The sequence below is a fragment of the Sabethes cyaneus genome, chromosome 3 (genome assembly GCF_943734655.1).
Source record: "Sabethes cyaneus chromosome 3, idSabCyanKW18_F2, whole genome shotgun sequence".
In the NCBI taxonomy this organism is placed as follows: domain Eukaryota; kingdom Metazoa; phylum Arthropoda; class Insecta; order Diptera; family Culicidae; genus Sabethes; species Sabethes cyaneus.
The window spans coordinates 142,829,804-142,847,663 of record NC_071355.1 but is presented as its reverse complement, the minus strand read 5'-3'; the positions used below and the strand labels follow the sequence as shown (position 1 = coordinate 142,847,663).

Below are 17,860 nucleotides of genomic sequence, written 5' to 3'. Positions count from 1 at the left end.
GAATAGGGTCTTAATCATTTCTGTTTTATCAATCAAATATGCTTATTTAAATCTTGAGTCCGCGTTAACAAGCGGCATTGTAACAAAAAAGCTTTGGTATTCGTCCTGCTTTCGGAATATGCCTTTTGTTATGGCAAACTTCGCAGTCGAACTTCAGTGGAAAGGACCAACGCAGGGCTCGCGTTATGGTCTTACTGACAATATAGATTCTCCTTTAGAACTACCCGACCATAATTCTTTAATGATTAAAAACACTATCGCGAAATTTCGTAACTTGTTGTTGTAGTTGAGTTTATTATAGAGTAGTTTAGCCGACGGGTCATTCACCACAACTTCGTAACTTCGATTGTGACTGTGAATTAAACTATTAGAAAAAAATATTCTAAGAATTGGGGCATGCTATTTTCATATTTTCTTTAAAGTTGTCTACCGCCCTAGACAATTTTATGAAAAACTGCTTCCAATTGATATTTTTCCACATTTTCCCAATTTAAGCATTAAAATTCTGAAGTTAAGAATTGTACCAGTTTCATTTACAATGTTTACAAATATTGAGATACCCCCAAATCAAAATATTTTAGTGCGTAAATCATAAAACATGCAATTTTGTTGTACGCAGAAAGTTCTCGTAAATTTTATTGATTACCGCCAAATATAATTTTTATATAATTTAGTTAACTTAAGTATAACTCAACTCAACTCAACTTAACTTTTTATAATGGTTGCTCACTAGAGTTTGGGTATGGAGCCTATTTTAAGAAGTCTAAGTGGACCACTGATAGTCACTATTATTAAGTGAAACTTTTTATTTTTTACATTAAAAATTGAAGCGCAGAAACTAATTTTAACCAGCTTGAATGCATTTTAATGCTCATCAAGGTGCTTTCTTAAACAGTTATCAATTTTACTAATATATTGCAAACTTGTCCCAAATTATCAACACTATAAGCTTGGGACCAAGATGTCAAATGACGCAAACGCTCACTACAACAGAATATGTGAAATTTGCTTGATTTTTAGAAATGGTGTAATCAAAGTTCAAAGCAGCAAGGTAGGGATTCTCTTCAGCAGCTGAAGAAATGTAAGTTTTTTACAACAATTTTTCATCTATATATAAAAAAGTGAGTGTGAGTATGTTAGTATGTATGATCCACCATAACTCCAGAACGCCTTAACCGATCTCCACCAAATTGGCACACATATTCCTTGGTATAAGGGAATCGACATTGGAGGGTTGACAAGAGGGAGGGGAGGCCATAACTCCGAAATGCCTGGACTGTTCTTCACCAAACTTGGCGTACATATTCCTTGAATTTGCTAAAAACCCAAGGGAATCAGCACTGCCCAAGTAACAATTTTGGTTTTATTTTCATTGTGAAGTATTAATATTTTTTTGAAACGATAATTTTTACAATTAATGGAGGGACGGTAGGGGAAAGTAATGACAATGTTTTTGGGAAAGGAGGGAAAGAGTTGAAAGGAAAGGGGGGGGGAGGGGTAATAGGTAGCTACGCTTAACAAGTTGTCGTTGTGACTCCTATCTTTTGTCCAGTGGTGGAAGGTGCATGGGTAGAACCAAGCTATAATCAGAGATTATAACCGGATTTGAACCCACAACACCTGCCAGGGCGTGTGGCTCGCTGGTACCCGTGTACCTTTGAATCATAGAGGCGCTGGACAAAAGAAGTCTGCACAACCCCCCTTACTAACGTAGCGACAGGGATTGGGCTATTTTTAGACACAAATTGTGCCTCTTCCTCCACCTACTGTAGGAACCGCCGACCGAGAAGCTTATAGCTTATAGGATCAGATTGTGATTTATTCAAAGTTTACATAATAATTTTTATTTATTTATTTATTTGCTTGGTCCACTACAGTTCGATTAGACGATTAGTCAAGCTCAATTTCCCAATTGCTCTAGCTATATTCTATAATATACGAACTCAACGAAAGTAACTTGATCTGTGCAACTCGTACTTTATTTTGCGGAAATTGCCAGGGTTTTTGTTTCATGTTTTGTTTTTAATTGCTAGAATATCAATTTGGCCGAACATAATTATTTTTTTCGTTACTAAATCTAGCAAAGCTTCATAACAACTGTGATAAATCTGCTAGATTGGATATTACCATCCCAAAAGAATTATAACAGTATGAGTTGTTCGCCTTTGTGTGCATATAAATATTGTATGTATGTTTGTATGCATGGGGTTAGCAACCATCACCTCAAGGATTTTCCATTGTATGCAAGTAGAATTACTGCAGAATCGAATTTATCTACCTAGCAACTTTCATGTCAATGCTGTTCGTGAAGGACCAAAAGGGGTTGGGTGGATCTATAAGTAATGTTGTTTCCACGGGAATATACGACACTTCTTCCAGCATAGACTTCCGGTTTTTAGATACATAGCTTCGACGTGGAAACTTATCTTGCGTGATGATTTGTGCGCTAGAAGGGCGCGTCAAAATCCTCCAAACTCTCCAAACTTATATGACTCGGGCTGGTTACCACATCCCTCATCCAGTCTTCGATTCATTCGATACCCTGATGCTCCTTCCCCTTTACGATAATGATGGTATATGGCAATGTAATAAGATATGTGTTATATGAATATACATTATATGAAGATACATGGACAAAAATAGAACAATCTCACCAGCAGTCCTTCGAATGGAATAGAGTTGCATCAGGGATGGTTCGATCACTTTGACTCAATTTTGATTCATTTGACACTACCGTCTCAGCTGAGCAAAATTTGACAAATTGATGTATGGGACATTTGTAGATAATAACTAGATCTACAATTTTGCTAAATAAAGTGTTGCTGTAACTTTTGTAGTTACGGCGCTACAATGCTAGTACCTCTTTAGTAACTAAATGAACGTTCATTTAGTTACTAATGAGGTACTAGCATTGTAGCACCGTAACTATAAAAGATACAGCAACACTTTATTCAGCAAAATTGTAGATTTAGCTATTATCTAGAAATGTCCCATACATCAATTTGTTAAATTTTGCTCGGTTAGGACGCTACTGTCAAATGAATCAAAATTGAGTCAAAGTGATCGAACCATCCCTGAGTTGCATCATTTGAGTTTACATGAGTGCTTCCATTATTAATTTAATTTTTCTTCTGGTATCCATGAGCATTATTTAAACTTTCGACCCGAATTTTCACTGTACAGTAGAAACTGTACGTAGTTTTGAGATCAGGCAGCCGAGAACCACCCACCATCGCACCTCCTAGCTTGGCTACTCAGTAGAGCATTACCGTATAAGGCCACGTGGAGGCGCTAGGTAGGGGTTTGGGATGGCTGGAGCTATGTTGGACGCTTCTTCATTTGCCTTCCCCATTTCATACCCTTTGTGTGCATATAAATATTGTAGCCTTAAAGTTATATTGCAGTTTGGCGAACAGCCTCCATAAGGACAGTTTTGTATTGATACGACAACGTATTGGCACGCATTCTCTGGGGAATACTCAGAATTGTTTTGTAAAAGATGTTACATTTACGTAGCCAGTTAGTTTTCTTGAAGTAATATAAGCAAACGCAATAAGATCTTAGGTGGAAGCAGTATTATGACGAGCACCTTAACAGCGATATAGCTGGAAATGAAGGTGACGATATGGCAGTAGATCTTGGAGCGCGTGCAGAAAACGACAGAATACCAGCTCCCGACCTCCAGGAGGTAGCAGAGGAGATCGGTCGACTGAAGAACAATAAAGCTGCTGGGTCAGATCAGCTACCCGGCGAGCTGCTGAAATACGGTGGTGACGCACTGGCTAGAGCGCTGCACTGGGTCATCGTCGAGATTTGGGAGGAGGAGCTACTACCGGAGGAGTGGACGGAAGGCATCGTGTGTCCGATCTACAAAAAGGGCGACAAGTTGAATTGTGGCAATTACCGCGTAATCACACTGTTGAACGCCGCCTATAAGGTACTCTCCCAACTTTTATGTCGTCGATTATCACCATTTGCAAAGGAGTTTGTGGGGCAATATCAAGCGGGATTCATGGGTACCCGCGCCACCACGGATCAGGTTTTCGCGCTTCGGCAAGTGTTGCAGAAATGTTGCGAATACAACGTGCCTTCGCATCATTTATTCATCGACTTCAAATCGGCGTCTGACACGATCGATCGAGATCAGCTATGGCAGATTATGCACTTCTACGGATTTCCGGATAAACTAACGCGATTGGTCAAGGCGACGATGGATCGAGTAATGTGTGTTCTCGAGTATCTCGAAGAGGGTAGCGGCAAGGTGATGGGCTTTCATGTTGGTATTCAACATCGCTTTGGAGGGTGTGATAAGAAGAGCGTGGATAGACACGAGTGGCACGATATTCACGAAGTCCGTCCTGCTTTTTGGCTCCGCTGAAGACGTTGACATTATTTCATGTACCTTTGACAGGATGGCGAAAACGTGCCTCGGACTGAAAGCTGAAGCCAAACGGATTGGACTTGTCATTAATGTATCGAAAACAAATTACATGAAAGGAAAAGGTTCTAGAGAAGTGAATGCTGACCTCCCTCCTCGGATTCATTTAGACGGTGATGAAATCAAGGTGGTGGAAGAGTTCGTGTATCTGGGCTCACTGGTTACCGCAGACAACGACACCAGCAGAGAAATACAAAGACGCATTACGGCAGGAAATCGTGTCTTTTTTGGACTCCGAAGGACGCTGCGATCGAATAAAATTCGCTACCGCACGAAGTTAACAATCTACAAGACGCGGATTAGACCGGTTGTCCTCTATGGCCATGAGACATGGACTATGCTCGTAGAGGACCAACGCGCCCTTATTGTTTTCGACCGGAAGGTGTTGCGCATCATCTACGGCGGAGTGCAGATGGAAGACGGAACGTGCTAGAGGCGAACAAAACATGAATTGCATTAGCTGCTTAGGGAACCACCCACACCGCAAAAATCGGTCACCTGCGATGGGCTGGGCACGTCATGAGGATGTCGGATGACGGCCCGGTTAAAAGAGTTAACAAAAGGGGGAGTCCCTTACAACGTGGGGAGAGATCTCAATAAGTAAAAGGAGTTGCGTTTCTCTTGTATTGAAACCGATTGCAATTGCGCAGCTGACTTTAAGACAAAGAGCATTCCACCGAGGGCAAATATATGGTAAATAAACCTTTGTTTCGTTTCCATTATAGCGATTTTCATTGACCAAACCTATGCATAATTAGCTACGTGACAGAAGAGGGAGCAGACTGGGAAGGAATCGACATGTAGGGGGACGAGGAACGTGACTATGAATGTATGTTCCGCCATACCTCCGGAACTTCTGGACTGTTCTTCATTAAACGTCGTTTGTCAAACACATGTTTAAAAGAATCAGCACCCAGCGGTTGACAAAATAGGGATACGGTCTCTTACAAGGTGAGAGAAAGGTTAAAATGGCTAAAGGGGTGCGTTTCACTTGCATTTGGAACGATAGCAGTTGTACAAGTTGTTTTATTTCTGAAAGGTGTAATCCGGCGAGCGAGAACGAGAGGAACGATCTTCAGCAAAAGTAGCCAACTCGTAACCTTTGCAGACGACCTCGACATCATTACTAAGAACTGTGGAATGGCGGAGGACATTCACGCTAGACTAAAAACGGAAGGTAGGGGAACTGGGTTACAAATCAACGCGTCAAAAACCAAAAATATGGTAGGAAGAGGCTCCAGAGAAGCCAACGTTTGCCTCCCACGGACAGTGACTATTGACAATGATGAACTGGAAGTGGTTGATGAGTTCGTATGTTTGGGATCTTTGGTCACTGCCGCCAATAATAAGAGTAAGGAGATTCAACGACGAGCTGGAAGTCGAGCCCACTTTTCCCTCCGCAAGACGCTTTGATTAAGGAGCATACGCCGTCGCACAAAACTGATGATAAACAAAACGCTAATCTGATCGGTAGTCCTCTACGGACTTGTGACAGTAACTTTGCTTAGGGCGTGCACTTACCGTATTTGGACGAAAGGTGTTGTGGACTACTTTTGGCGTAGTACAAACGGATAACGGAGAGTGCCCTAGACGTATGAACCACGAGTTTCATGCCCTTTTTTGGAGAGATTCCCATCTCACCTGGCAAAAGTCGGGAGGCTGACCACTTTGCAAGAATGCCGGACAACTGTGCAGTGAAATCTGTTCTCTTCAAGAACCCCAATTGCGTGTGTCGAGGCGCACAACGAATTGGCGACGAGTAGCTCAGGACCGAGTACAGCGAATAGCGGTTCTTGAGACGATAAGAGCCACCCCTGTTCTCGGTTAGTAGAAGTCAAAAGATTCTGAAAACATAAAAAAAATACTGCGCTGAAAGCAAAGTTTTAATCCAGCTACCCAGTATTGTAACCTTCCAGTTGACCTCGAGATACGACGCTGGTCTAACAAACCCCAGTATTATCCAGCATTGAAACACACAGTCAAATCAAATTAAAGATTTGATTAGGATTTGGTTAAAAAAACAGGACACGACTTGGAAAAAAATAAATCGAAACAGTGCGCAAATACGTGCGTGTTGCATCAGAATGAAACACTATGTAAATTACCGGCCGACTCGGCCGAAAGGCGATTCAAAAATTTATTTATTTTGTGTGTCATTTGATATGCAACACACGGACACAAACGCATACCAAATCGATTGTCCCGGCTTCCAGCTCTCACTAATAACAATCAAGTTTTACCAGTCCTAGGTTTAACCTGGCTGTATGCAACACAGCTCGGAAAACATTTATTCCGCGAGACTTGAATCATTCCGAAACAGGAAAGTGCTTCTTCGCTCGATTATGGCTGAGGTGAGTTTTAGCATTGCTGCAAATGGAGTGGAATCCACTGTCTAGTTGGTCATAGTTGAGTATAGCCGAGAGGTACGTATAGTGCTTTTAACTGTCCTTCTTGTTTATGTTTACTTTAATGCTACTATCCAAACAATTTCGACAGAACTGAAGCCGGTCCGTGTTTCAGCCGCGCAGAACTTGTGTTGCAGCTTGACAGTCTAATGTTAAGCTCCTTTATGCATCCGTGCTGCTGAACCAGGCAGATATTTACCCTGGCTGCGTCCAGGCGCGCATTTTCAAGAGCAAACAATGCAAATGAATGTTTTAAGAACAATGGCAAACATCGTTACCTGAAGTGATGAATGACAGTTGGAAAACGCGAAACGTGATACGATCTTTCGCCGGGCAACTGCGGCTTGAATCTAATGGTTCCGATGTGATGGCGATACGGTCGGAGTTTCCCGCTGCTCATCGGGACATTCAGCGATGAGAGGCAATTTTATACACTCGCACGCTTTATTTATGCCTGGGTGAATTTCCGCTGAAAGCTAGCTGTTTGCCTAGGAGATTAATTTGATGCTTTCCTGTGCAGTGCTTCTGGCTTGATTCGACCGGGGCAATGGAAGGACTCATCGTTATGTAATATGTATATCTACTCGTTCCTATGAGATGTTCAATGCGGTCAATTAGAAAAAGAGTAATTTTTTTCAAGGTTTTTAGCTTTTTATTTCTGTTTATCTTATAAATTTTATGCGATATGCGGTATGCATATTGTTTGGACACGCCGCCCGTACTGCGGTCGGTATCACTGTCGTCACTCGTGAGTGGCCTACATGAAAGCCACGCTATGTATTCCCGCTTCCAGTATAAGAATAAGTCTTTGTTAGCCTCACGCTATTGTTACTAAAATCTATATAAACCAGCTCAGATGCTGGTCAGCAGTTGTTAGTATCGTTATTATCACTATCATTCTCATTATCATTCTTAGTATTGTTCAGTACATGCAGTAGCCCAGTTGCTACTTGTCTCTGTTGCCACCACTGTTACGTGGCTAGATTAGAACGAAATGTAGTTGACTTAGTGCCACTGCCGGCCTGCTTACCAGCAGCCGCCAGTATTCCATAATTGTTACCCCGTTTGTGATATAAGTGAATATAATTCGTATAGTAAACCAGTGCACTATTCAGTAACTGAACATAAAGAAACCCGTGATTCCCTGATTCAGTGATCCAAACTCACCAGGCCTTAATTGCCCGGTACAGTTTACTACAATTGGCAGAGGCCAGGAAGGAAAATTAGAAAACACAACGTAGGGCCTTCCACAACGGACGAACATAGTTTTGGTGCCGTGACCAGGATTGGTCACCTGCTGCCGGCTTCCGTTATTTGCCACCGGTTGTTGGAATGCTACCGGTTTTCGTTATTTGCCGCCGGCTATCGTTCTTTCTATTTCGCCTTTGCTATCGCGGTGAACTGTACCCGCCCGTGATCGAGAACAACCAAGTGAACGTACTTTATTGAACATGTGATCAATTGAAATGGTACATCCGAGAATGTATACTAAAAGTGTGAACATTAACTGTATGTGAAGAGAAAAATCAACCCGCAGTGAATTATCAGTTTTCCGATGCCAAACGAACAAGCATAGAACGATCACTCCCTTTCAGTGTGACACACTGCCGCAATTAAGTGCGCTGTTTACTTGCGGGACGTCAGCTCCCATAACTGCGATGCATGAACACACAGCGATGTTCAAAGTTTTTTTCTGTTAAAATTGATCTCGTCATGGAGAAACTCCGTAAATTTGCTGAAAAACACCGGCTGGCCGGTACCCTACCGGTTGAGCGCAAGGAATCTGAGCCTTTGTTGTTGTAAGGCTATTGTCGTGCTGAAAGGCACATTCGACTACGCAACCATTGTATCATTGTCATCGATTGGAGCCACAATAGGGCTATTGTCTAACGTAGTGCTTTCAAACCGCTGCATGCGGTATCGGATTTGTTCATATAAAATTGTGCTATGGATATTCTGGAGTTTGGCAAGTGAATTCGACATCGAGTTCGAGTATCGTTTTGCTGTGGCGTCCCAAGCCGCAGAAAGTTTCTGTTTCACCTCTGCGTGATAAGTTTCGGAATTTCATGGGAGTTTTCTGGTTCAGCCGGTGCTGGAGCGCCTCCAGCCACGATGATTTCGGTAGTTTATTGTCTCGCTGTGGTAATAAGACCGCAGTGACTGTGCTGTGCTATTTCTGCTAATTTATCGTCATGCTGTATGCCGTAGAGCTCGGCCTCTACATTTCGGGAGCTTAGCCCTCCAAACCGCCGGTCGAAGCGTAGCGTCCGCCGGCAAGCTAAGTAGAGTCGACGGAACGCATTCTTCAAGTTCATCGCCAGCACAGTTTTCCAGTCGTTGCTTTCGTCATCGTGGATTACACAGCAGTGTAGTGCATTCATCGAGTTAGCCACATGTCTTACGTGGCAAGTCGTGTTCCAGCACAAAGGCATTCAGGGGTAGCGCGTTTCTGGTCAACCGAGGCGACCGAAACTGCTGCCCCACCAACGTTATGAGTTAAGTATTTTTCTATTTCGATCCAAGTTCAGTCGATTTACGCCAAGACGAATTCTAGATTCCAACGCAACCCGTCACCGTTCGGACAGGGTCATCCAGCGGTATTCATTCAACGTTCGTAGCAGCCGTGCCTGCTGTTTCGGACCTTCGTGTCATCGATACGGTATCATATCTCGGCCGCAGTTCGTAGCTGTGACTACAAGTTTGGATTTCTTCGCACATTATTGTTAGTTTGCCTCCAGCCATTGGAGCCTCGCTTCCTGTAGCAGTATATAGCGTACTGTCCACGCTATCCACAACCTTGTTTTCCGGATTTGGAACACCGGACTACATTCGTCGAGCACCACGCGACGATTTCATTTGGACCTTTGTCGCTGTGGCCTCACAAGCCGCGGCAATATGCTGAGCAGTTCTTCGTTGTAGTGAGCCGTTTCTGTAGCGTCATCCATCGGCTCGAGTTTCTTTCGGGATTCAGGATCCCTCGGCGTTCGCCATTTTGTCTTCGAGTAGAGTCGACGGAGCGCATTCACCTGCCAGTACAGCTTTTCGGTCGCCAATCATCGTCGTGGACCGCTCATCGTAGATCAACCAATAACCATCGTATAAACCATCCGCCACACGCTTGAAGTGGCATCCTGGTTCCAGCAACAAGGCCTTGAGGGGCGACGCGTTTCTGGTCAACCGAGGCGACCGAAACTGTCCCCCAAAACCATTCAAAGCTAAGTAGTTTACCTTCGAAGGCTAAATGCAACCCATTTACGCCAATCTTGTTTCAGTTCAACATCGGTCAGAATGTTCATCGACTTATCTTCTGGCCACCTTTCGTTTTCCTGCTTCTGCACCGATTCAGCGCAGATTTTATCGCAGCTTACAACACTGAAGCAGCTAAGTCCATCGTTGCCTACCGCTACCAGGCTAGGTAGCAGGCAATTTCCAGTGCATCATCGCTCGTTTGTTCGGATGCATTTACCTTGCATCCCATGCTGATGTCAACGTTGCCTGTCGTCATTTACGCAGCTTAGTTCATCGCTGCTTGGTCATCACCAAGGCAGCCTAGTTCATCGGTGCCTGCCCTTCGTCAATGCAGACAGCATCGATGCTGCTCCATCTGTTTGCGCAGCTTGCACATCCATTGCCGTTCAGCTGCATCAGTGCATCCAGCCAGTCCTCAGCGTTATCTGCATCAACTGGTTCAACGTTTTTTGGTTGGTGCCGCAGATATCTTGCTTTCGTCGACGCTGCCATCAGCCTGTGCAGCAAGTACACAACATAGCCAACTTCTTCCCCGCCACCCCCGGATGAATGTTGAAACCAGGTGGTTTCAAGGGGGGGAGTATGTTTGGACACGCCGCCCGTACTGCGGTCGGTATCACTGTCGTCACTCGTGAGTGGCCTACATGAAAGCCACGCTATGTATTCCCGCTTCCAGTATAAGAATAAGTCTTTGTTAGCCTCACGCTATTGTTACTAAAATCTATATAAACCAGCTCAGATGCTGGTCAGCAGTTGTTAGTATCGTTATTATCACTATCATTCTCATTATCATTCTTAGTATTGTTCAGTACATGCAGTAGCCCAGTTGCTACTTGTCTCTGTTGCCACCACTGTTACGTGGCTAGATTAGAACGAAATGTAGTTGACTTAGTGCCACTGCCGGCCTGCTTACCAGCAGCCGCCAGTATTCCATAATTGTTACCCCGTTTGTGATATAAGTGAATATAATTCGTATAGTAAACCAGTGCACTATTCAGTAACTGAACATAAAGAAACCCGTGATTCCCTGATTCAGTGATCCAAACTCACCAGGCCTTAATTGCCCGGTACAGTTTACTACAATTGGCAGAGGCCAGGAAGGAAAATTAGAAAACACAACGTAGGGCCTTCCACAACGGACGAACACATATCTTAAATTTTATATCATTTGAAATATCAGTAGTGTGATAAGGCGCAGATTTTAAAAATGTATTCCATGCCTAGTTTTGCAATAATAGTTTCAAATCTCACTTGCAATGCTATGTCCGTATGTTTAAAGTGGTTTGTAAAAGGGTAGCTAAGAGTATTGACATCTCGAAGCATAGTTTTTGAATCTTCCGAAGTTGTTAAACGAAACATATATCTGTATCATGCAGAATACCACATCGAAAAGTCGCGTAAAAGTTTTTTTTTCTCCCATTCACTAGGTATATGGTTGTAGTATTTAACAGAAGTAAATCCCCCTTTAAGGCTTGTTCGCGACAAAATTTGGACACCCGTAAACACACACAGCTTCGGAAATACATTAACAATGAGTGAAATATTTTGCAGAGTGGTAGACGTATGTCTGTTCTTTCTGAAAATATAACACTTGTTGACATTACAAGCGCTCAGCATAAAATGGCGTCGAAATAAGTGCAGGTGCGGAAAGCAATTGTGTGCGGTCGCAATGAAAATCCGGATCTCTCGCTAAGGAAACTTGCCAAAAAGCTTGGATTTCCTCCAAGCACTGTTCACAGTGTTTTAAAATCGTTCGATACTCGCTTGACAAAAACGGATCTGAGGAACCACCACAAGGATGCGAAGGTAAAACAAATATTACGGAGGAGACCAGATATTTCTGTACGTACCATTGCTCGTAAAATAAAAATGACGCCAACATTCTTGCACACTTCTAAGCAATGACAAGGCATGAAGTCCTTCAAGGTGAGGACTGTGCCAAACCGTAATGATTAGCAAAATACGACGGCCAAAACACGCGCTCGTAAGCTTTATCGCGAAGATTTGACGAAGTTTTCATGCGTTATAATGGACAATGAAGCGTATGTCCTAGAAGACTTCAAACAGCTTCCTGGCATGTCTTTTTACACTGCCATGAAACGGAATGGCGTTGCAGAGCATTTTAGGACAAAGAAGAAAGCCAAGTTCCCCAAAAAGTATTTAGTATGGCAGGCCATATGCAGTTGTGGTCGAGCAATTAACAGTTACATCACTACGGGAATGGTTAACAAGGAAATATACCGTGAAGAATGCCTGCAGAAATTATTGTTACCGTTCCTACCATGATGTACCCTCGCTGTTTTGGCCTGATTTGGCATTCTGTCACTACGCCAAAGATGTTTTGGAATGGTATGGTGCTAATGAAGTCTATATTGTACCGCATGAGGCGAATCCACCTAACTGTCCAGTTACGCCCAATCGAGCGGTATTGGGCTTTGGTGAAGAGAAAGCTGTCCCAGCACAAACAACAAGCAACAACTATAGATAAATTTCGAAAATCTTGGACAAACGCAGCTAAATTGGTTGCCAACAAGTCTGCACTGACCCTCATGGCAAGGGTAAACTCCAAAGTTCGCCAATTTTTCATGCAGACCAAATAAGTAATGTTAATTTATTTGATAATTATCAACGATACACACATAAATGATATATAATTGTTTCATGGATTAAACTTCTAGCAAAATTGTTTTATTGCAAAATTGAGGTGTCCAGATTTTGTCGCGAACAAGCCTTACTCATATTTATACCTTTATCAAGAATGTTCTTTCTCAATTATTCTACTTGTAATTCTGCTCTAGTTATAGTTTTTACATCTCATCCAACCAGTTTCACATTGAACTAAAACAGAATCTAAACTAGCATGTTTTAGCATGGATATCTCAAAACTTTGTTTTTTTTTCAATTTGAACTACATTCAAACAAGAATGTAGTAGCGAATCGATTAAAAACCAGCTCGTTCATCAAATGAATAAATCATTGTAACTCGGCTGGCGCAAAACACAATGTTCTTTAAAAGGCAGCCAACGCACGTTTTACGTTATTAGTATGCATGATGGTGCTATTGAAACTTTTCTTGGAAATCTTTTTTATTTACATCCGACGTTGATGTTGATGCTATGGAATGGTCGTCCGTAGCTGCACTCCGTGATTGATCACAAAAATTGCACGAAATGTTCTTTGCGTCTAACGAAAGCCACCGATAGTTTTTATGTTAGTCAGTGGGCTTTTTGTTCAGAATATTTGCAAAGATAAATTATGTTATGATTACTCCTTGTGAATTTCGATGGCTAAATGTTTGTATTTTGGGAAATTGCGGTTTACAGCTTAGTTAACAAATATTATTCGAACGCTAGTTCGTTAGAGAATGTCTATTTCGGTTTTCAACAATTACTGTCATGGATGATTGTAAGTTTTCTACAAAGAAAGATGCCAGTTACAGAAAAAGAAGACAGGAAAATTCCGATCTTCTGTTTGAAAATGACAGAAGTATTATTTGACGCAATTGAGGGGTCGCACATTTGAGTTTTGTGAAAAACGGGACCTTTGAGTAATTATCGATTAAATAGGGCCACTACTGAACCGAGGTACATTTATACTTGACTGGTTGAAAATGGCCTCCCAATTGGCTCCGAGGTATGACGCCAGTTGTCGTATGTTCGAATCCCGACTGGGAGAGGCTGTTAGAGTCAATAGGATCGTAGCAACTGGCCCTGCAATTGTCCTGCACTCTAACAGCTGGCTGCGAAGTCTGTCGTATAAAAACAGAAGGTTGAGTTATTAGAGCATTAAGAAACATTGCGAATTTGCAAATGGACACTGATATACTACAGTACTTGCATGCTCGCTAAAAGTTTAGAATATATAATCTTTCAAGTTATCATTAATTTTACAATAAAAATCGAAAAATATATAATTCTCACATTCGATTTCGTAATCTATTGATGAAAAAATATGTGGCGCCATGTTTGAAACACTGAAAGAAATGTTCATTAATATTTTTGTAATTTTTTCAATTGTTTTTGCTGTGAAATTATAAAAATTACATGAAATTTCAAATACAAACACAATTCGTATTTCAAAAGCACTGCCAGCCATCATAAATTACCAGTAGTGTAAGCATTGTGTTGGTTTAGTAATCTATTGACGTATTCCTGAACTACATATAAGAGCAATTTTAATATTGAACTTTTCAAAAGAAAATTTGACCGCCATCCACATTTTCTAAAAATCTAAAAAAAGCCTATTATTTATACATTTGATTGAACAATTTTTTGATAGAAAAAAATAAGCGGCGCCATCTTTAGAACACTGAAAAAATGCTCTAGAAAACTGTTTGGATTTTTTTTTACTGTGATATTCGCGTCGGAAAATTTCCAAAAAACAATGGAAATGTGTCCTGCAGTGAGTATAACATCTGTGATTTTTTTTTCAAATTTTTATGATAATTGGTTTCGGAGTAAACTGCGAAAAATGAAATTCACTCTAGCCACCATTACTGATTCAAGATGGCGTCTAATGATCTGAAAATTTACCAAAATCCTCGTCAGGTCAAGTACTTTGTTTGAAGCATTGCATAATTTAATTTGGTTCGGGGGCATTTTTTGTATGAAAAACCGGCTAGACCCTTTAAAATCTCGTTCCTATGCGAGGGTTTCCCAAATCTCGCCTCGATCATTTCTATCTGATCAGTGGAACAAGTTTTGTTTTTCGCGTATTAAAATCAAGGTTTGTGTTAAGTGAGATTATCTATAGGCTAGATAGATGTATTCATTAGCATTAGCAGTCAGGAGTTGTAAAATAGTGGAGACCTTGCAAGCAAGTGTAAGCACAAAAATGGTAATTCAAAAATTTCGCTATTCGAAAGGTTGGTGTTCGACAGCTTTTGGTGTTGGATATTTCTATTTCTTTAAGCGCTCGACGAAAGCTTCCGATCACACCGCCCGCAAAGACCCACTTACGGCTAGAATCGGGGATACTGACAACGCTAAACTACCGCTGATTGGGATAAGCGGCCTTGCAGGACGTAAAACACTGCTGGTCGGACTAACCGGCCCGTGCTGACATAGAACATCGTCGTCATTTAGTTTTTGGGGAAGCCAGCATAATGCAGTCCAGCACATAAACCGCCTTGGGCGGTTATTTACTGTAATTGCAGCACTGGGAAGGCTTCATGCAGCGGTAGTGTGAATCTTTGCTAAAATCGCAGTGAGTATGCTATAAAATCCCTGCGCAAGGTGATGACGTAAAGCCAACACATACCAATACACGGAGACAGCTCGCGAGCCAAGCCAAACTAGAACGTAGAGCAGTAAGTCATACTTGAAGTATAGATGCAGGCGTATAGCGTTCTCCATCAGTGCATTTATATAGTTCCGTAAGAAAAATCAGAATAGCTCAAATATGCTCTAGTTTAAAGAAAATGTGCAAGTAGAATAAATTGTATAATTCCTTAATTCCGTCTCATTAGTTGCTATTAACCCCTCTAAGGTCTACATCATTTTTAGCACCGCAAAATTTACTAAAATGGCCATAACTTTTTTATTTTTCAATATTTTTTCACCAAATTTGGGAATTTTGCCGAAAATATTTTCTATTTTCATAATATCTATAGATAATGGCCATATGTCATATGGTCCCGGAGTTATTCCGGAGTTCCTTGGGGGACCGAGATATGGCTTTTTTAGATAAAGTTGCCAAATATCTAAAATTTGTTTGAAATCTGTTGATTTTTGTAAACATATCATCGACTGTGGACATATCAGTTACTTTGCCGCAGTTAGGAGCTATGGTGCGCGCTACCCGGATCCGGGAGGACACTATAAATCCGGAACCGGTTCCCATAACGGGACATTTCAGCATCAGTAAAGCATGTCGTGTCGCATATCGAAAAACATCAGCATTCGACAAAATAGCGATTGGTGATCATCTCATGTCTCTCAGAGGCCGTATGGCCTGTTCCGGGTCCGGGGAGGGTTTCTTTTCTGATTCATGCACGGAACGGATTTCGGAGGAACTTGTCCGGGACCTGAAATCGGCAATATGGCCTCTGAGAGACATGAGATGATCACCAACCGCTATTTTGTCGAATGCTGATGTTTTTTGATATGCGACACGACATGCTTTACTGATGCTGAAATGTCCCTTTACGGGAACCGGTTCCGGATTTATAGTGTCCCCCCGGATCCGGATGGCGCGCACCATGGCTCTTAACTGCGGCAAATTAACTGATATGTCCACAGTCGATGATATGTTCGCAAAAATCAACAGATTTCAAACAAATTTTAGATATTTGGCAACTTTATCTAAAAAAGCCATATCTCGGTCCCCCAAGGAACTCCGGAATAACTCCGGGACCATATGACATATGGCCATTATCTATAGATATTATGAAAATAGAAAATATTTTCGGCAAAATTCCCAAATTTGGTGAAAAAATATTGAAAAATAAAAAAGTTTCGGCCATTTTAGTGAATTTTGCGGTGCTAAAAATGATGTAGACCTTAGAGGGGTTAATGGATTGTTGTTTAGTATGGTTTTAATAGTCTAAAGTTATCTCACGTCCCGCGTTCGTTTGGTGTTTGTTTATAGTACTCCAAGTTGTGCTGCATTGGGAAATCAACCCCTGAACTAAGATTTTCGAAGCTGGTTAGTGATCTGTTTGTACAGAGATTGGGCCAGTATAAAGAAAATATGAATCGATCTATTGATAGTAGGGATTTTTAGTGAGCTTCTGAGGACTATAGAGATTGGTTGGTTCGTAGACTGAGTTCCTTTGGCATATGGCGTCTGCTGTTTTGTTTTCCCCTTTACGAGTCTATTGAACTGACCCGCCCTGAGGCGGAGTATCTGGCAGGGCAAGCCTGAACGTGGCTAGTGAACCACTTATAAGGTGGCGCTTAAGTCACTTGCCTCAGAGATTTGGTAAATCGAATCGCGGATTGAGTAGGTGGCCGTATTTCGGCAGGCTGTATTACTATATTTCTATACAAAATCACGTGAATCAAGTTTAATGATGAAATACTTTGAGGTGATCTGATATTCACACCAGCGCCTTGTGAAAGCCATGCTCATTTCAAATAGAATGACATTTAATAAGAAATATCTTTCGATCAAGCGTGAAAGACCAGTGAAATATGTATAGAAAGTTTATTTTCGAAGGCCGCGACTTTTTAGATATTCAGCGCCACGTAGTGAGACAATTCCGAAATACTACAATCCAACGAAAAATCCTTGATCTGCTGAATAACTTTGTCAAAAACACCAACTTTCTATACGGTCGGAACCAATTAAGTCAATTCCCATATGCAACGTACACACTTAAAATAAAGTATCGAAGTTGGCAAAATTTTGCCGAGATTTGAACAGCCGAGCGTTCGGTAAAATTTTTTATGATGCCAAACGTTAGTAAAGATCCGTAAACGTCAAATTGCAAAACCGAAATTTTCGCCGAACGTTCGGCTGTCGAAATCTTGGCAAATTTTGCCGAGTTTTTTGAGTGTGTAGACGTAGACATCTAAATAAGACGGTTTCCAATTCCATTAAGGTGGCCCCTTTTCACCGTTCTTATTGGGGGGGATGGCTGTAATTAAAATATTCAGTTCAAATTTGTATACATAGCGCCAAAAGCAAATAACGCACTCATTAATGTACATAATTTACAAACATATAAAAGAGCCGTTTTGCCTAGTGATGTCCGTTAATCGTTCGATTAATTCAAATAATCAAATAACCCATATTCGAATAATTTTTAATCGAATACTGCCAGCAC

General features: G+C 41.6%; 1 protein-coding gene across 1 annotated transcript in view; it reads right to left on the bottom strand.

Annotated features, from left to right (window-relative positions):
• The window catches only part of LOC128742334 (ras-GEF domain-containing family member 1B), an 88,845-nt gene that overhangs the window by 817 nt on the left and 70,168 nt on the right, over positions 1–17,860 (bottom strand). The gene's annotated exons all lie outside the window — the stretch shown is intronic.